Source organism: Balaenoptera physalus, assembly GCF_965194825.1.
Source record: "Balaenoptera physalus genome assembly, chromosome: 8".
NCBI classification, from domain to species: Eukaryota; Metazoa; Chordata; class Mammalia; order Artiodactyla; family Balaenopteridae; genus Balaenoptera; species Balaenoptera physalus.
This window is the reverse complement of record NC_138887.1, coordinates 99,364,032-99,385,583: the sequence shown is the minus strand read 5'-3', so window position 1 is coordinate 99,385,583 and position 21,552 is coordinate 99,364,032. Positions and strand designations below refer to the sequence as shown.

At 39.4% G+C, this 21,552-nt stretch overlaps 1 protein-coding gene across 1 annotated transcript in view; it reads left to right on the top strand.

Annotated features, from left to right (window-relative positions):
• GRM8 (glutamate metabotropic receptor 8) overlaps window positions 1-21,552 on the top strand; it is a 794,802-nt gene that overhangs the window by 102,527 nt on the left and 670,723 nt on the right. The gene's annotated exons all lie outside the window — the stretch shown is intronic.

The window sequence follows — 21,552 nt, the reverse complement described above, 5'->3', positions numbered from 1 at the left end:
AATCTGTATATCTTCTTTGGAGAAATGTCTATTTAGGTCTTCTGCCCATTTTTGGATTGGGTTGTTTGTTTTTTTGTTATTGAGCTGCATGAGCTGCTTGTAAATCTTGGCGATTAATCCTTTGTCAGTTGCTTCATTTGCAAATATTTTCTCCCATTCTGAGGGTTGTCTTTTCGTCTTGTTTATGGTTTCCTTTGCTGTGCAAAAGCTTTTAAGTTTCATTAGGTCCCATTTGTTTATTTGTGTTTTTGTTTCCATTTCTCTAGGAGTTGGGTCAAAAAGGATCTTGCTGTGATTTATGTCATAGAGTGTTCTGCCTATGTTTTCCTCTAAGAGTTTGATAGTGTCTGGCCTTACATTTAGGTCTTTAATCCATTCTGAGTTTATTTTTGTGTATGGTGTTAGGGAGTGTTCTAATTTCATACTTTTACATGTACCTGTACAGTTTTCCCAGCACCACTTATTGAAGAGGCTGTCTTTTCTCCACTGTATATGCTTGCCTCCTTTATCAAAGATAAGGTGACCATATGTGCGTGGGTTTATCTCTGGGCTTTCTATCCTGTTCCATTGATCTATGTTTCTGTTTTTGTGCCAGTACCAAACTGTCTTGACTACTGTAGCTTTGTAATATAGTCTGAAGTCAGGGAGCCTGATTCCTCCAGCTCCATTTTTCGTTCTCAAGATTGCTTTGGCTATTCGGGGTCTTTTGTGTTTCCATACAAATTGTGAAACTTTTTGTTCTAGTTCTGTGAAAAATGCCATTGGTAGTTTGATAGGGATTGCACTGAATCTGTATATTGCTTTGGGTAGTGGAGTCATTTTCACAATGTTGATTCTTCCAATCCAAGAACGTGGTATATCTCTCCATCTATTTGTATCATCTTTGATTTCTTTCATCAGTGTCTTATAATTTTCTGCATACAGGTCTTTTGTCTCCTTAGGTAGGTTTATTCCTAGATATTATATTCTTTTTGTTGCAATGGTAAACGGTAGTGTTTTCTTAATTTCACTTTCACATTTTTCATCACTAGTGTATAGGAATGCAAGAGACTTCTGTGCATTAATTTTGTATCCTGCTACTTTACCAAATTCATTGATTAGCTCTAGGAGTTTTCTGGTAGCATCTTTAGGATTCTCTATGTATAGTATCATGTCATCTGCAAACAGTGACAGCTTTACTTCTTCTTTTCCGATTTGGATTCCTTTTATTTCTTTTTCTTCTCTGATTGCTGTGGCTAACACTCCCAAAACTATGTTGAATAATAGTGGTGAGAGTGGGCAACCTTGTCTTGTTCCTGATCTTAGTGGAAATGGTTTCAGTTTTTCACCATTGAGGACAATGTTGGCTGTGGGTTTGTCATATATGGCCTTTATTATGTTGAGGAAAGTTCCCTCTATGCCTACTCTCTGCAGGGCTTTTATCATAAATGGGTGTTGAATTTTGTTGAAAGCTTTCTCTGCCTCTATTGAGATGATCATATGGTTTTTCTCCTTCAATTTGTTAATATGATATATCACATTGATTGATTTGCATATATTGAAGAATCCTTGCATTCCTGGAATAAACCCCAGTTGATCATGGTGTATGACCCTTTTAATGTGCTGTTGGATTCTGTTTGCTAGTATTTTGTTGAGGATTTTTGCATCTATGTTCATCAGTGATATTGGCCTGTAGTTTTCTTTTTTTGTGACATCTTTGTCTGGTTTTGGTATCAGGGTGATGGTGGCCTCGTAGAATGAGTTGGGGAGTGTTCCTCCCTCTGCAATATTTTGGAAGAGTTTGAGAAGGATAGGTGTTAGCTCTTCCCTAATATTTGATAGAATTCGCCTGTGAAGCCATCTGGTCCTGGGCTTTTGTTTGTTGGAAGATTTTTAATCACAGTTTCAATTTCAGTGCTTGTGATTGGTCTGTTCATATTTTCTATTTCTTCCTGGTTCAGTCTCGGCAGGTTGCGCATTTCTAAGAATTTGTCCATTTCTTTCAGGTTGTCCATTTTATTGGCATAGAGTTGCTTTTAGTAATCTCTCATGATCGTTTGTATTTCTGCAGTGTCAGTGGTTACTTCTCCTTTTTCATTTCTAATTCTATTGATTTGAGTCTTCTCCCTTTTTCTCTTGATGAGTCTGGCTAATGGTTTATCAATTTTGTTTATCTTCTCAAAGAACCAGCTTTTAGTTTTATTGATCCTTGCTATTGTCTCCTTCATTTCTTTTTCATTTATTTCTGATCTGATCTTTATGATTTCTTTCCTTCTGCTAACTTTGGGGTTTTTTTTTTTTGTTCTTCTTTCTCTGATTGCTTTAGGTGCAAGGTTAGATTGTTTATTCGAGATGTTTCCTGTTTCTTGATGTAGGCTTGTATTGCTATAAACTTCCCTCTTAGAACTGCTTTTGCTGCATCCCATAGGTTTTGGGTCGTCGTGTCTCCATTGTCATTTGTTTCTAGGTATTTTTTGATTTCCCCTTTGATTTCTTCAGTGATCACTTCGTTATTAAGTAGTGTATTGTGTAGCCTCCATGTGTTTGTATTTTTTACAGATCTTTTCCTGTAATTGATATCTAGTATCATAGTGTTGTGGTCAGAAAAGGTACCTGATACGATTTCAATTTTCTTAAATATACCAAGGCTTGATTTGTGACCCAAGATATGACCTATCCTGGAGAATGTTCCATGAGCACTTGAGAAAAATGTGTATTCTGTTGTTTTGGGGTGGAATGTCCTATAAATATCAATTAAGTCCATCTTGTTTAATGTATCATTTAAAGCTTGTGTTTCCTTATTTATTTTCATTTTGGATGATCTGCCCATTGGTGAATGTGGGGTGTTAAAGTCCCCTACTATGATTGTGTTACTGTTGATTTCCCCTTTTATGGCTGTTAGTATTTGCCTTATGTGTTGAGGTGCTCCTATGTTGGGTGCATCAATATTTACAGTTATACCTTCTTTTTGGATCTATCCCTTGATCATTATATAGTGTCCTTCTTTGTCTTTAGTAATAGTCTTTATTTTAAAGTCTATTTTGTCTGATATGAGAATTGCTACTCCAGCTTTCTTTTGATTTCCATTTGCATGGAATATCTTTTTCCATCCCCTCACTTTCAGTCTGTATGTGTCTCTAGGTCTGAAGTGGGTCTCTTGTAGACAGCATATATATGGGTCTTGTTTTTGTATCCATTCAGCCAGTCTGTTTCTTTTGGCGGGAGCATTTAATCCATTTACATTTAAGGTAATTATCGATATGTATGTTCATATTACCATTTTCTTAATTGTTTTGGGTTTGTTATTGTAGATCTTTTCCTTCTCTTGTGTTTCCTGCCTAGAGAAGTTCCTTTAGCATTTGTTGTAAAGCTGGTTTGGTGGTGCTGAACTCTCTCAGCTTTTGCTTGTCTGTAAAGTTTTTAATTTCTCCCTCAAATCTGAATGAGATCCTTGCTGGGTAGAGTAATCTTGGTTGTAGGTTTTTCTCCTTCATCACTTTAAGTATATCCTGCCACTCCCTTCTGGCTTGCAGAGCTTCTGCTGAAAGATCAGCTGTTAACCTTATGGGGATTCCCTTGTGTGTTATTTGTTGTTTTTCCCTTGCTGCTTTTAATATGTTTTCTTTATATTTAATTTTCGATAGTTTGATTAATATGTGTCTTGGCGTGTTTCTCCTTGGATTTATCCTGTATGGGACTCTCTGTGCTTCCAGGACTTGATTAACTATTTCCTTTCCCATATTAGGGAAGTTTTCAACTATAATCTCTTCAAATATTTTCTCAGTCCCTTTCTTTTTCTCTTCTTCTTCTGGGACCCCTATAATTTGAATGTTTGTGCGTTTAATGTTGTCCCAGAGGTCTCTGAGACTGTCCTCAGTTCTTTTCATTCTTTTTTCTTTATCCTGCTCTGCAGTAGTTATTTCCACCATTTTATCTTCCAGGTCACTTATCCATTCTTCTGCCTCAGTTATTCTGCTATTGATCCCGTCTAGAGTATTTTTAATTTCATTTATTGTGTTTTTCATTGTTGCTTGGTTCCTCTTTAGTTCTTCTACATCCTTGTTAAATGTTTCTTGCATGTTGTCTATTCTATTTCCAAGATTTTGGATCATCTTTACTATCATTATTCTGAATTCTTTTTCAGGTAGACTGCCTATTTCCTCTTCATTTGTTAGGTCTGGTGTTTTTTGACCCTGCTCCTTCATCTGCTGTGTGTTTTTCTGTCTTCTCATTTTCCTTATCTTACTGTGTTTGGGGTCTCCTTTTCACAGGCTGCAGGTTCATAGTTCCCATTGTTTTTGGTATCTGTCCCCAGTGGCTAAGGTTGGTTCAGTGGGTTGTGTAGGCTTCCTGGTGGAGGGGACTAGTGCCTGTGTTCTGGTGGATGAGGCTGGATCTTGTCTTTCTGGTGGGCACGTCCACGTCTGGTGGTGTGTTTTGGGGTGTCTGTGGCCTTATGATTTTAGGCAGCCTCTCTGCTAATGGATGGGGCTGTGTGCCTGTCTTGCTAGTTGTTTGGCATAGGGTGTCCAGCACTGTAGCCTGCTGGTCGTTGAGTGAAGCTGGGTCTTGATGTTGAGATGGAGACCTCTGAGAGATTTTCGCCGTTTGGTATTACGTGGAGCTGGGAGGTCTCTTGTGGACCAGTGTCCTGAAGTTGGCTCTCCCACCTCAGAGGCATAGCCCTGATGCCTGGCTGGAGCACCAGTGCCTTTCATCCACACGGTTCAGAATGAAAGGGAGAAAAAATGGAAAGAAAGAAAGAAAGAGGATAAAATAAAATAAAATAAAGCTATTATAATAAAAAATAAGAAAAAATTTATTAAGAAAAAAATTTTTTTAAGTTAAAAAAAAAAAAAACAACAAAAAACAGACGGACCGAACCCTAGGACAAATGGTGAAAGCAAAGCTATTCAGAGAAAATCTCACCCAGAAGCATACACATATACACTCACAAAAAAAGGAAAAGGGGAAAAATTAAAAATCCCCCCCCAAAAATTAAAAGTCCCAAAGTCCACCTCCTGAATTTGGGATGATTCGTTGTCTATTCAGGTATTCAACAGATGCAGGTACATCAAGTTGTTTGTGGAGCTTTAATCCGCTGCTTCTGAGGCTGCTGGGAGAGGTTTCCCTTTCTCTTCTTCGTTCGCACAGCTCCCGGGGTTCAGCTTTGGATTTCGACTCGCCTCTGCGTGTAGGTCGCCTGAGGGCGTCTGTTTTTCGCTCACACAGGACGGGGTTAAAGGAGCAGCTGCTTCGGGGGCTCTGGCTCACTCAGGCCGGGGGGAGGGAGGGGCACAGATGCGGGGCGAGCCTGCGGCGGCAGAGGCCGGCGTGACGTTGCAGCAGCCTGCGGCGGGCCGTGCATTCTCCCGGGTAAGTTGTCCCTGGGTCACGGGAGCCTGGCAGTGGCGGGCTGCACAGGCTCCCGGGAGGGGCGGTGTGGATAGTGACCTGTGCTCGCACACAGGCTTCTTGGTGGCGGCAGCAGCAGCCCCAGCATCTCATGCCCGTCTCTGGGGTCCGCGCTGATAGCTGCGGCTCGCGCCCATCTCTGGAGCTCGTTTAGGCGGCACTCTTAATCCCCTCTCCTCGCGCACCAGGAAACAAAGAGGCAAGAAAAAGTCTCTTGCCTCTTCGGCAGCTGCAGACTTTTTCCCGGACTCCCTCCCGGCTAGCTGTGGCGCACTAACCCCTTCAGGCTGTGTTCATGCCGCCAACCCCAGTCCTCTCCCTGCGATCCGACCGAAGCCGGAGCCTCAGCTCCCAGCCCCGCCTGCCCCGGTGGGGGAGCAGACAAGCCTCTTGGGCTGGTGAGTGCTGCTCGGCGCCGATCCTCTGTGTGGGAATCTCTCCGCTTTGCCCTCCGCACCCCTGTGGCTGCGCTCTCCTCTGTGGCTCCGAAGCTTCCCCCCTCCGCCACCCGCAGTCTCTGCCCGCGAAGGGGCTTCCTAGTGTGTGGAAACCTTTCCTCCTTCACAGCTCCCTCCCACTGGTGCAGGTCCCGTCCCTATCCTTTTGTCTCTGTTATTTCTTTTTTCTTTGGCCCTACCCAAGTATGTGGGGAGTTTCTTGCCTTTTGGGAGGTCTGACGTCTTTTGCCAGCGTTCAGTGGGTGTTCTGTAGGAGCAGTTCCATGTGTAGATGTATTTCTGATGTATCTGTGGGAAGGAAGGTGATCTCTGCGTCTTACTCTTCCGCCATCTTGCCCAGACCCCCGGAGGCCATTTTTTATTGCAGACTTGAAGAGCTATTATTCACTGCCTCTGAGCTGCTCTGGGTCCTGGGTCTGTGGCGTCTCAGGCCCTGTGCACCTCAAGCTCCAGCCACATCCGAGGGGGAGGGGGCTGGGCTAGTATTTTTTTTTTAATAACAAAGCAAATTAAATTTTTGGAATGGTACCGAGATGAACCCCACGATGGTAAAACAATAGGGGAACTTCAAGTTTCACATTTTAAATGGAAAATCAGCAGCTGATTGTTACAGCTAAATAAGAGTCCACCTATGTAAATTTAACAAAAACAGAGGGAGAAAGTTTAATAGGTTAAGAATGAGCACTTCATTATTCATTTGACTTACTTGATAAAATATGTTAACATATATGAGGAGCTAGCTGCTCTCGCCAAACATAAGTGGCAGTTGACTGGTTTATACAATATGCCAGGTGTGTGTTATATCCTGCAGTTACAGAATTGACTATGACACAGCTTCTGCCTGTAATGGCCCATAATGCAGAAAGGAGGAGAGAACATGAGCAGATAATGCCTGTTTAATGTGGGAAATAGGATGCAGGGACAGCTATAGAGTGTCCACATGACACTCTATAGCATGTACAGCTACATATCATGGAGTGCCTGATCTGTGAGATTGTGCTGGAGACTTGGCATGTGTGGTGTGTGTGTAAACTTCAACTCCCACAGCAGTCCTATTTTTATCCCCGTTTTTCACATGAGGGAAACGAGGTTTAGCAAAATTAGGTTGTCTAAGATCAGGTAGCTAGTTTTTTTTTTTCAGAACTGAGATTTGAACTTGGACGTCTGAATGACCTTGAAACCTCTTTGCATTGGAATGCTGTGATTTTTACCCTCTGATCTAATTCTTGTATACTGTCTGTCAAACTGGTGTGCAATTGTTCATTTTTCCAGGTAGATCTGGAAACCTCTTTAGGTTGCGAATATTTTAGAAATTGCTTATATGTGATGGAGAATTTTCTAGGGAGTGAAATATTAAAAAGGAGAACTAGAACTCATAGCCCTCTCAACTGGAGCTTTACTGCGTAGTACACATTTATTGGAGGATGAAATGTGAATGTCCATTACATTCTCAAATGCAGGCACGTCCTCCACGTTAAATGAATGATAAATTTGCTCTTTGTAGAAACGTCCATGCCTGTGCATGTACATGTTTATAGAAATGGTGAGTTGAGTCTTAGGAGTCCAAAGCAGAGGCTGACACATTTTCCCACAGTCCTGGGTAGGTTTTGTAGCTGATCTCAGGTACTAGGATTTGAAAGACTTGAATCAAAAATATATGCCTGGGCTTCCCTGGTGGCGCAGTGGTTGAGAATCTGCCTGCCAATGCAGGGGACACGGGTTCGAGCCCTGGTCTGGGAAGATCCCACATGCTGCGGAGCAACTAAGCCCGTGCGCCACAACTACTGAGCCTGCGTGTCTGGAGCCTGTGCTCCGCAACAAGAGAGGCCGCGATAATGAGAGGCCCACGCACCGCGATGAAGAGTGGCCCCCACTTGCCACAACTGGAGAAAGCCCTCGCACAGAAACGAAGACCCAACACAGCCATAAATAAATAAATAAATAAATAAACCCAAAGTTAAAAAAAAAAAGAATATATATATTCTTATATATATATAAGGATATATATATATATCCCTTTAGTGGAAAGAGAGAAGTCTCTGGTCTGCCACAACCTACAAAATTTATGTTTTAAATATCTTGACATTTTATGTTATAAACGTTCTGCTGGGTTGTGCTATGTAACACACAGTTAAATGCTGCTATTAGGGATGCTAGCTTCCTTCCTGCAGGTAGAATGAATACAACATAATCCATTCTGCCATAACACAAAGTATTTGAAGTGATGCTTCTGGCTATTAAGGGAAAATCGTATCTGTGGAACGAAGTAAGGGTTGGGCTGTTTGCAGTATATGGGATTTGTCCATTTCACAACTGCATTCATTAAATACAAATTTGATGAAAGCTGTTCATATGAAATTTGATAACCCCGCGTCTAGCAAGGTACACAAATTATAAAGCTCCTTTGAAAATTCTCTGACGTTTGTGTTATTTTTGTCTTTTAATAACTAAGTCATTTTAAAAGTAGGTCCCCTTACTTAACCATATATTGGTGGAAGCACTTCATAATTTATGACTCTTACTGAATTAATTTAGAATTCAGTGCTCTTATCTGATTCTGTCTCTTTATACTTTGACATTGAAGAAGCTAAGGTTAGTGAATAATCTTAGTTTTTCAGTGGAATTCACCGAACTTTTGAGGAATTCCTATGATGTGCACAGCACTGTGCAAGATGTAGTTAGTTTGAATAGGAGAAAGAACTAATCCTCACTCTCTAGAAGTTACTGTCTACCGAGCTAATAACAGGCAAGGCTTCTGTGTTGGGTATTTCCCCTGTTATTTGTCAGAGAGGGGCAACCTCCTTGGAGCTAGCCAGGTGGGGAAAATGGCCTATCTTATCATATTTAGATTCTCCTTGGGAATAAGAACAACAATTCTAGATGAATGTAAAAGAGCCTCTTTGCCTAATACTTCTAACAGTCTTATGCTTGGTTCATTTTTTGAAAAATAAATTACCTATTCATTCTTTATCTCCCAAATCTGACTTTCAAAGTGGATAATTCTCATCTATTCCCTCAGTCCAGTCCCATCCAAAGCTGCAGAACAAAGTCACTTCTGGAAGGAAGAGTGGGGAAAGCTCAGTTGGAATTAGTAAAAAGCCTTCATTATGAATATTTTAAAAAAACATTTATTTAATTAATTTATTTGGTTGTGCCGGGTCTTAGTTGCGGCAGGCAGGCTCCTAGTTGTGGCTTGCTGGCTCCTTAGTTGTGGCATTTGAACTCTTAGTTGCGACATGTAGGATCTCGTTCCCTGACTAGGGATCGAACATGGGCCCCCTGCGTTGGGAGTGTGGAGTCTTAACCACTGCGCCACCAGGGAAGTCCCGAATATTTTTTTTTTGTGGGCAGGAATGCTTTTTTTAAAAAAAATTGGAGTATAGTTGCTTTACAATGTTGTGTTAGTTTCTGCTGTACAGTGAAGTGAATCTGCTATATGTATACATATATCCCCTCCTTTTTGGATTTCCTTTTCATTTAGGTCACCACAGAGCACTGAGTAGAGAGTTCCCTGTGCTATACAGCAGGTTCTCATTAGTTATCTATTTTATGCGTAGTGGTGTATATATGTCAATCCCAATCTCCCAATTCATCCCATCCCCTCCTTCCCCCCATGGTGTCCATGGTTGCTGTCTACGTATGTGTCTCTATTTCTGCTCTGAAAATAGGTTCATCTGTACCATTTTTCTAGATTCCACATATATGCGTTAATATATGATATTTGTTTTTTTCTTTCTGACTTACTTCACTCTGTATGACAGTCTGTAGGTCCATCCACATCTCTACAAATGACCCAGTTTCATTCCTTTTTACAGCTGAGTAATATTCCATTGTATATATGTACCACATCTTCTTTATCCATTCATCTGTCAGTGGACATTCAGGTTGCTTCCATGTTCTGGCTATTGTAAATAGTGCTGCAATGAACATTGGGGTGCATGTGTCTTTTTGAATTATGGTTTTCTCAGGGTATATGCCCAGTAGTGGGATTGCTCGGTCACATGGTAGTTCTACTTTTAGTTTTTTAAGGGCCCTCCATACTGTTCTCCATAGTGACTGTATCAATTTACATTCCCACCAACAGTGCAAGAGGGTTCCCTTTTCTCCACACCCTCTCCAGCTTTTATTGTTTGTAGATTTTGTGATGATGGCCATTCTGACTGGTGTGAGGTGATACCTCATGGTAGTTTTGATTTGCATTTCTCTAATAATTAGTGATGTTGAGCATCTTTTCATGAGCCTATTGGCCATCTGTATGACTTCTTTGGAGAAATGTCTACTTAGGTCTTCTGCCCATTTTTGGATTGAGTTGTTTGTTTTTTTGATATTGAGCTCATGAGCTATTTGTATATTTTGGAGATTAATCCCTTATCAGTTGCTTCATTTGCAAATATTTTTTCCCATTCTGAGGGTTGTCTTTTTTGTCTTGTTTACTATTATGAATAGTTTAAATTTAGTTTTGTTATTTTCAAACATCTGTAATAGCTCAAACAATGCCTAAAAGGAATTGCTTGGAATTTTTTCAGTTAGGGATTTCTGTGGACCTGCTTTGATGAACAGCTAAAAAATTGATTTATAATTAGTTTTACATAATGTTCACATTTATTTATATGGAAATGGGCATGCTTAGATTTTTCAAAATAGCTTTTCTCTTTTAAATGGGTTAAATACTGTTTTCTAAAAATGTTTCCAACATATTAATTTACTGAGTAAACTTCTCCATTAAAGAACGGATGACAAATACATAAACCCCAACACAACCAAGCATCTTCTTAATCTGAATCAGTGATTTTCTTTAATACAACAGGTAGTACCACTGATGAGTTAAATGTAAAAATCCCCTTGCCTATTAAATTTTCATCACATTATATTTCTTCACTGGTCATACATTTAGTATTTAAAAAATTTTTTTTTCCTGAAGTTTGTAAGAAATGTTAAACTATTACAAGGTCTTTGTGAAAGTTCAGACCTCTGTGTAACAGACCCAGAGGAAAGCTAGCTGAAATTTGGATAGACTCTTCACTTAGCTGAAATATTTTATATATCTAGAAGATATATGTCTTGCCTGCATTTTTTAAACATATTGTATGATTCCATTTATGTAAAATACAAACACAGGCTCAAGAAATCTCTGTTGTGATGCTTTGCACATGATGCTTCGCCTCCCTGGGAAACTCTCCCCACCCTAGCCTGCTGCCCTGCTCTTCGCTGTCTAAATCCTACTCATCCTGCCATTCTTTTGCCTGCATTTTATAGTTAAGAGCTTAAAGTTGGTTTTTTTTTTTCCCCCATAGGTAATAAAATGCTTATCAGTTAACAGACCAGGAAATGTCATGAGCATTGCTCTGACAGTTATAAAGTTTCAAAATATTATGGTAACAAGCTGAATAATATTGCATTTTATTTTTTATTTTTTCTTCTTAAAATTGTTTTGACTTTTTTATAATGCAATTTCTATTTCAGCTGCATTTACCTTTGATAGCAAATGTTTTAGTTTATTCTTGAAATAATCCCACTTGGTTCTCACACTTCCTTCATTGAATCACAGGAGGTTTTAAGGCTAAATCAGGCCCATTGGAATTTATGTAGTGGCAGTTTGTCAAGTTGAGGTGGTATTTCATGGAGGTGAGATCTGTAGCAAGATGTGATTGTTTTAATTGGTCTTTGAAGTGTTGAACAACTTTATCTATTGCAAAATTGTAGATATTTTCTCACTCATTTTTTTCTCAGTAATTTCATTTTTTTCTCAAGAAAGGAAACTTTCTGTGAGTAAATGTACTTAGCAATGAGTTCTTGATTTTCCCAAAGGCTTGTAGATAGTCATCTTTTCCCTGCCTGCATGTCTCTTCATATCATCTTCCTTCTAGGCCTGTCTGTCTCTGTGTTCAAATTTCCCCTTTTTTATAAGTACACCAATCAAGTTGGATTAGGGCCAACCCTAATGACCTCATTTTAACTTTAACTTCCATAAAGACCCTATCTCCAAATAAGATAACATTCTTAGGTACTGGGAGTTAGGACCTGGGATCTAGGACTCCAACATATCTTCTTTTGAAAATTAATTAATTGATTTTTGAATTTTTTAATCTTTTTATTTTGTATTGGAGTATAGCCAATTAACAATGTTGTGATAGTTTCAGGTGCACAGCAAAGCAACTCAGCCATACATATACATGTATCCATTCCCCACAGACTCCCCTCCCATCCAGGCTGCTGCATAACATTGAGCAGAGTTCCCTGTGCTATACAGTAGGTCCTTGTTGGTTATCCTTTTTAAATATAGCAGTATGTACATGTCAATCCCACAATCCCAAACTCCCTAACTATCCCTTCCCCCACTTTTCCCCCCTGGTAACCATAAGTTCGTTCTCTAAGCCTGTGAGTCTGTTTCTGTTTTGTAAATACGTTCATTTGTATCATTTCTTCTTAGATTCCACATATAAGCAATATCATATGATATTTCTCTTTCTCTGTCTGACTTACTTCACTCAGTGTGACAATCTCTAGGTCCATCCATGTTGCTGCAAATGGCATTATTTCATTCCTTTTTACGGCTGAGTAATATTCCATTGTATATATGTACCGCATCTTCTTTATCCATTCCTCTGTCGATGGACATTTAGGTTGCTTCCATGTCTTGGCTATTGTAAACAGTGCTGCAGTCAACATTGGGGTGCATGTATCCTTTCGGACCATATTTTTCTCCAGATATAAGCCCAGGAGTGGGATTGCAGGGTCATATGGTAGTTCTATTTTTTGGTTTTTTAAGGAACCTCCATACTGTTCTCCATAGTGGCTGTACCAATTTACATTCCCACCAACAGTGTAGGAAAGTTCCCTTCTCTCCACATCCTCTCCAGCATTTATAGTTTGCAGATTTTTGGATGATAACCTTTTTGACTGGTGTGAGGTAATATCTTATTGTAGTTTTGATTTGCATTTCTCTAATCATTCAACATTAGCGATGTTGAACATCTTTTCGTGTGCCTCTTGGCCATCTGTATGTCTTCCTTGGAAAAATGTCTATTTAGGTCTTCTGCCCATTTTTTGACCGGGTTGTTTGTTTTGGTGATATTAAGCTGAATGAGCTATCTGTAAATTTTGGAGACTAATCCTTTGTCGGTCACATCATTTGCAAATATTTTCTCCCAATCTGTGGGTTGTCTTTTCGTTTCGTTTATGGTTTCCTTTGCTGTACAAAAGCTTTTGAGTTTAGTTAGGTCCCATTTGTTTATTTTTGTTTTTATTTCCATTACTGTGGAAGATGGGTCAGAAAAGATACTGCTGCAATTTATGTCAGAGAGTGTTCTGCATTTGTTTTCCTCTAGGAGTTTTATAGTATCTGGTCTCACATTTAGGTCTTTAATCCATTTTTAGTTTATTTTTGTGTATGGTCTTAAAGAATGACCTGATTTCATTTTCTTACATGTAGCTGTCCAGTTTTCCCAGCACCATTTGTTGAAGAGACTGTCTTTCCATCATTGTATACTCTTGCCTCCTTTATCATAGATTAATTGACCAGAGGTGTGTGGGTTTATTTCTGGGCTGTCCATCCTGTTCCATTGATCTATATTTCTATTCTTGTGCCAATACCATACTGTTTTGATGACTATAGCTTTGTAGGATAGTCTGAAGTCAGGGAGCCTCATTCCTCCAGCTCTGTTTTTCTTTTTCAAGATTGCTTTGGCTATTCGGGGTCTTTTGTGTCTTCATACAAATTTTAATATTCTTTGTTGTAGTTCTGTGAAAAATGCCATTGGTAATTTGATAGGGATGTCATTGAATCTGTAGATTGCCTTGGGTAGTATAGTCATTTTGACAGTATTTATTCTTCCAGTCCAAGAACATGGTATATCTTTCTATCTGTTTGTGTCTTCTTTGATTTCTTTCATCAGCGTCTTATAGTTTTCGGAGTACAGGTATTTTGTCTCCTTAGGTAGTTTCCAACATATCTTTATTGGAGTATACCACATATCTTCTTCGGGAGAGCACAATTCAACACATGGTAATCCACTACTCTTTTTTACTAGATACATGAAGACCTTGCCTATAGAATTCAAAATCAACTCAAAAGTAGTTAAGTACAGTGGAACTGATGATGTAATGATTCATGACTACAATGAATGTTTGTTGTTTTAAGCCACTGAGCTTTGGGCTGGTTTGTTACACAGCAATAGATAACCGATACCATGATCATGCAAAAGCTTGCACAAGAGATTTCTCAAAGTTTAGAGGAAAGGGATCAATGTTTCTGTGCTATTATATATTACAAATAAGGGAAATTTTGCAAACAGCCTTATTGAGGTATACTTGACAAACGGAGAATTGCACATATTTAATGTGTACAATTAAAAAAAAATAAATTTATTTATTTATTTTTGGCTGCATTGGGTCTTTGTTGTTGCACACAAGCTTTCTCTAGTTGTGGCGAGCGGGGGCTTCTCATTGTGGTGGCTTCTCTTATTGCAGAGCACCGGCTCTAGGTGCGCGGGCTTCAGTACTTGTGGCATGTGGGCTCAGTAGTTGTGGCTTGCGGGCTCTAGAGTGCAGGCTCAGTAGTTGTGGCACATGGGCTTAGTTGCTCTGCAGCACGTGGGATCTTCCTGGACCAGGGCTTGAACCTGTGTTCACTGCAGTGGCAGGCAGATTCTTAACCACTGTGCCACCAGGGAAGCCCTAATGTGTACAATTTGATGAGTTTGGACATAAGCGAACTGATACCATCACCACAGTTAAGGTAATAGATATATCCAACACTTTCCCACAAAAACAAAAACAAAAACAGTCAAATAAACAAATGGAATGTAATCAAACTTAAAAGCTTTTGCACATCAAAGGAAACCATAAACAAAATGAAAAGACAACCTACAGAATGGGAGAAAATATTTGCAAACAATGTGACTGACAAGAGCTTAATTTTCAAACTATACAAACAGCTCATACAACTCAACAACAAAAAAACAAACAACCCAATCAAAAAATGGGCAGAAGACCTAAACACACATTTCTCCAAAGAAGAAATACAAATGGCCAATAGGCACATGAAAAGATGCTCAACATTGCTAATTATTAGAGAAATGCAAATCAAAACTACAATGAGGTACCACCTCACACTGGTCAGAATGGCCATCATTAAAAAGTCTACAGATAACAAATGCTGATGAGGATGTGGAGAAAAGGGAACCCTCCTACACCGTTGGTGGGAATGTAAGTTGGTCAGCCACTATGGAAAACAGTATGGAGGTTCTGCAGAAAACTAAAAATAAAATTACCCTACGACCCAGCAACCCCACTCCTGGGCATGTATCTAGACAAAACTCTAATTGAAAAAGATACGTGCACCCCTGTAGTTCATAGGAGCACTATTCACAGTATCCAAGACATGGAAACAACCTAAATGTCCATCGACAGAGGAATGGATAAAGACGATGTGGTTAGCAGATGTAAACTATTATATATAGAATGGATAAACAAGGTCCTGCTGTATAGAACAGAGAACTATATTCAATATCCTATGATAAACCACAATGGAAAAGAATATTCAAAAAACAATGTCTATATATGTATAACTGAATCACTTTGCTGTACAGCAGAAATTAACACAACATTGTAGATCAACTATACTTCAATAAAAAAAACAAAAATAGAAACAAAGGGACAGAAGCTAACACGGGGATTTTCACAGGCTGAGTTCAGGAGCTCAGATGTTAGTGTTTCAATCTTCCTCCCAAGTCAATTTCTATTTTTTTGTTATTTTTGAGAACTCTTGTCTTGAATATGGGAGGGGGGTCTGGTTAGGGATAGAGCTTTGGAGAAGAGAGGAGACTAGAATTAATGAAGGTGTGGCATGATATCTTTTGTTTTTGGTCCCTTGTTTGGGTTTGACCTGACAGAATGCAAGTTGCTCTATAAAACTTTGTAAGATTCTAGGTGTATCTAGAATCTGCTTAGGACCCCAGCGGACACAGGGGGACCCTGAGTTGGTCCTGGAACCTTGAGAGAGTGGTTCAGGAGTATCGGGAGAATAGAGACATTGGCTTTCTTGAGGTGGGTACCACCACAGGGGCATGAGTGGTGAGCATCCTTCTAATGGCTTTGTGGGTGGAGGTGGATATTCACAGGTGTGAGCCAGTACAGAAGGGAGGGCAGGGCAGTTGCCTTGGGCTACTTCAAAGACAGACTGAATTGTGGGCACCCATGAGACTTTTCTTTGGGGACTTCTCAGAGTGTGGTGTCAGGACCAACAGCATTAGCCTCACCTGGGAACTTGTTAAGAATTTAAATGCTTAGGACTTTCTCCAAAGTCATGGGAGCATGTCCTAGTGTAGACAGAGTGGGAGAATTAATGCATTGGGCAGAACCCTCAACCAATGGAGTAAGAAGTTGGCAAATAAATGCCCCAGACTCCTGTCATTTAGAAGGACAATTCCAAGGTAGATTTTTTTATAGTTCCCGAGGGTCCCCTACAGAGATCCAGATCCCCACAGTGGTAACCGGGTAATAATACATCCTTTAACTTTTCCATCTCACCTTCCCAACTCCTTCTTGCTTTCTGGAAACAAGCTGAAAAAACTATCTGCACACAAGTTCTTCTCTCAGGCTCTTTTTGGGGGATAATAATAATAATAAACCAATAATAATAATGATACCCACAAACACATGTATTGGTCTGTGAAAATATTCTGATTTGTGCTAAGTATATGGGTTCTAAAAAGTATTTTTAAGTTCCATGCTGCACTGAGGAACTCTATGGGAGGGACATAGGATCTCTGTCACCTTGGTGAATGTCCATTGTTGCTTAGGAAGAAATAAACTCTCTACGAAGATACCAGCACAGAGGAAAATAACTTCATTTATGGCTGCCAAGGGTAGTCTTTCAGATTAATTCTCTCATTGGTTTAGCTTCCTGTGGCCGGGAAATTAAACCCCCTACTATGTGCAATTTTCACTTACTGAGAAATTTAGTCTCTTGGCAAGCTGTTCCTTGGTGTGTCTGGATAAGGATGAGAAAGGAAGTCTTTGGCCGTTTAGCGTAAGTGTTTGGGAATTTGATTTTTGGTTACGGTGAATACTTAATTTTATGAGTGCTGGAGGAGGTCATGGAGAGGATGTGACCACTGGTCGACCTGTGAGCTGGACTCAGACAGTTGGAGGCTCCTCACTTCCTCCTCTGTCTTTGGAATGGACGTCTGCCCACTGTTCCCACACTAGGAGCTCTTTCAAGGATGCAGCCTTGAGAGATTAATGTGCTATTGAGACCATCTGGACTGAAGACATGTCTGAACCCCATTAAGGCCACCACATAAACTTTTAAGATTCTAGCATGGTGCAGATATCTACTTGTCTTTCAGCTGCTCAAGACAAGCCTCATATGTAAGTTCCCTTTCTTGCTAAACCTGCCACCTACCAATCTGGAGTGGCCTGCATCTTTCTTCGGTCTCTCCTTGCTCTCCGTGTATGGAGGCCAGTTTCAGATCTCACCTGGGGAACTCCGCATATTGTGAACCAACAATGAGCATATTTTTTTCAGTGTATAATAAATTGATGGTTTAAATTATACTAAAGAACAGGGAGTTTGGTCTTATGCCCAGCAATTTAGTTTCTCAAGGATATTGAATACTTTTGCTTTGATGTGGGGGAAAGCAGTTCAAAGGAAATGAATATCTTTTTCATAAAGTAAGGCTGTTAGCTAATAGCTGCAGCAGAGAAAGGTAAATAAAAGCATTAAGTCTCGTTTATGCTTTGACTGAAAGCATAATAATTTTTTTTGGTTTATACCTATGATTCTATAGATTTATCAAAGATGTCAGGACTTGAAAATGTTGATTTTACCTGGGTTCCTGCTATGAAATACATCATGCATGAAATTCTGACATACTTATGGTTATTTATATGCATCATTTATTTCTAGGAAGAAATAATTCCAATATATCAGGTCAGATATGGTAAAGAAGGAGTTGTTTTGAAGCCATATGATTAATGTTAACAATTCAGTTGTTATAGGACTTTAATTCATGTGGGTTTTTTCTTCTTGTTTTTTCTTTGTTTTACTCAGATATTAGCTGGTGCTCAGCCTTTTTTTTTTTTTTTTTTTTTTTTTTAATAATCTTAGTTTGGTCGCACCGTGTGGCATGCAGGATCTTAGTTCCCCAACCAGGGTTCCAACCCGCACCCCCTGCAGTGGAAACTCAGAGTCTTAAACACTGGACCACCAGGGAAGTCCCTATTGCTCAGTCTTTTGCTGGGTCTTCTGCTGTGGCAGCTGCCATCCACCAGCTGACTGGGGAAGAAGAAATTCTCAATGTAAATATAAAGGAATGTAGATATAAAGGATATAAATGGCAGGAAAATTTTTTCCTGCTATTCATAGGGAAGTTATATAGTATCATGGAAAGAATGTGGTCTTTGAAATCCAACAGATTCTAGCTTAAACCTTAGCCCTTCATCATTAACTGTTTATAATCAAAGGACAATTATTTAACTTTCTATGCCTCAGTTTTCTTACCTATAAAAGAGATGCTATCTGCCTAAGAAGATTGTTACAAAAGTTAGAGGTAGTATACATAAAGTACCTAGAAGACTTGCAACACATGGTAAATATTATTAGTGTTACTTTACTACATTGAAAGGAACTTTCAGAGAAAGATCCCTTTGGTCAGAGTGAGTGATAAACCTTGTGCTTGGTGGGCAGGTTTCCAGGCTGTATAGAAATAGTGGTGTAAACAAAAATGACTCAGCTTGAAGGTCTTGACGTCGGACTTTCCTCCAAATAGCCCCACTGACTTTATAGTATGATATTCAAACCTGGATGATTTTTAGGATATTTAGAAGAACTGTTTCCTGTCACCCCAAAGCAGTGAATATGAATTTTTAAAAGTTGTTTAAGGTGATTCTGATAATGAGTCAGCTTTGGGAACCACTTCTTAATATTCAGACCCAGCTCTTGCAGACCAACTTTGGGCATTATTGGGTAAATAGCTACAAATTAGTCTTAAGACCTTTTATCTTTTAAAAAAAAAACTGTTATGCTTTTCCGCTCTGAACAAAATTAACGTAATATCATCTAAAATCCAGTCCATGTTTGAGTTGCCCAAATTGTCTCCAAAATATCTTTTATGTTTGGTTTGTTTTTAATCAATATCCAAACAAGATCTACATATTGCATTTGGTTGATATGTCCGTTAAGTCTTTCTTCTTTTTTTATATCACTGATTTGTTGGAGACACTGTGATTTATACTTTAGAGTATTCCACCTTTTGGATTTGATGGATTGCTTCTTATGTTATTTAACTTGTTGCTCTATCCTGTGTTTACTATAAACTGGTAATTTGATATAGAGGCTTGATTAGATTCAGGTTCAATTTATTTTCAGTTTGTTATATTTTTTTACGTGTTCAATGCACTGCAGTCATTATTCTTTTTGATGAAATTTGTCCCATCTTAGGTCAGTGGGAATTTCTTCACATTGGCTCCAGTGTCCTTTGACACAACACTAGTAGTTCTTGATAATGTTGTTGCTTTCTGGCTCAATAAGACGTCCCAGGTTCATCTTTCTGTATGTCTAGAATCAGTAATTCCTAGAAGGAGCCATGCTTTATTTCAGTGGGGAATGGTATTTAGAGACCACAATCTGAGTGCCAGGAGAGTTCATTACTCCTGCATTGTCATTGCATTTAGCAATTTTCGTAGATAGAGTTGGGAAATACATGTTTAAAAATAAAAGAAATCATCAGTGTACATTGATATTTCCAATTCAAATTTAAGGTTACAGAATATTTACTTAAATTGTTTGATTTTATATTTGTATCTCTTTAGTCTTGGGCTGGAAATTTGAAGGCTTTCACCCTGACCTGTATAGCTGTGCTGGTCCTGAGTGTACCTGCTCTTCTATCCTTTCTTCACCTATCCTCTGATTTGCCCTGTATTACAGGAGGCTGACCCCTACAGTCTGCATTTCCTTGGCTCCCCTGTTAGCTGGCTTCCGGTATATCTTTGTCAGTGGGGAGCACTGGTAGGAAGTTGGCAGATGGGAAGGGGAAAGGTTTCAAATTATTTCTCCCCTTCCATCTTTGCTTTGAAAATCATCTGTGGCAGTGGTCATGTCTCCACTGAAGCCTCAACTCCCATGGGTACTGGCTTGCCAAGGTTTCAGCTTTCATTGGGTGACCCTGGCCCCTGGCTCTGGTTCTACCACCCCCCTCCCCCCTCTCTCTCTATGCCAGTGGCTTCCTCTGGGTGCTAAGCTCTGGGTTGTATCACTGTCCTCTGGGTTTTCACCTCTCCTGTCACCTGTGTAACGAATTCCGTATATTATAGTAGTGCTGCTTTAAATACTCAAGTGGCTTCTATTATTTGGTTGGACTCTGATGCTTAATAATAATGTTGCTTAATCATTGAACATATTATTTTACCAACAAAGTCTTATGAATTTTTGACAGCTTGGAGCTTGCAAACTGAATCCTGACAGTCATTATTGTCATTATCACAAGTCATTTATTTATTTATTTATTTATTTATTTTTTAACATCTTTATTGGAGTGTAATTGCTTTACATTGTTGTGTTAGTTGCTGCTGTATAACAAAGTGAATCAGCTATACATGTACATATATCCCCACATCCCCTCCCTCTTGCGTCTCCCTCCCACCCTCCCCATCCCACCCCTCTAGGTAGGTCACAAAGCACTGAGCTGATCTCCCTGTTCTATGCGGCTGCTTCCCACTAGCTATCTATTTTACATTTGGTAGTGTATATATGTCCATGCCACAATCTCACTTCGTCTCAGCTTACCCGTCCCCCTCCCGTGTCCTCAAGTCCATTCTCTACGTCTGCGTCTTTATTCCTGTCCTGCCCCTAGGTTCTTCAGAACCACTTTTTTTTTTTTTTTTTTTTTTTAGATTCCATATATATGTGTTAGCATACAGTATTTGTTTTTCTCTTCCTGACTTACTTCACTCTGTATGACAGTCTCAAGGTCCACCCACCTCACTACAAATAACTCAATTTCGTTTCTTTTTATGGCTGAGTAATATTCCATTGTATATATGTGCCACATCTTCTTTATCCATTCATCTGTCAATGGACAATTAGGTTGCTTCCATGTCCTGGCTATTGTAAATAGAGCTGCAATGAACATTGTGGTACATGACTCTTTTTGAATTACGGTTTTCTCAGTGTATATGCCCAGTAGTGGGATTGCTGGGTCATATGGTAGTTCTATTTTTAGTTTTTTAAGGAACCTCCATACTGTTCTCCGTAGTGTCTGTATCAATTTACATTCCCACCAACAATGCAAGAGGGTTCGCTTTTCTCTACACCCTCTTCAGCATTTAATGTCTGTAGATTTTTTTGATAATGGCCATTCTGACCAGTGTGAGATGATACCTCATTGTAGTTTTGATTTGCATTTCTCTAATGATCAGTGATGTTGAGCATCCTTTCATGTGTTTGTTGGCAACCTGTATATCTTCTTTGGAGAAATGTCTGTTTAGGTCTTCTGCCCATTTTTGGATTGGGTTGCTTGTTTTTTTGATATTGAGCTGTATGAGCTGCTTGTGTAGTTTGGAGATTAATCCTTTGTCAGTTGCTTCGTTTGCAAATATTTTCTCCATTCTGAGGGTTGTCTTTACATCTTCTTTATGGCTTCCTTTGCTCTGCAAATGCTTTTAAGTTTCATTAGGTCCCATTTGATTATTTTTGTTT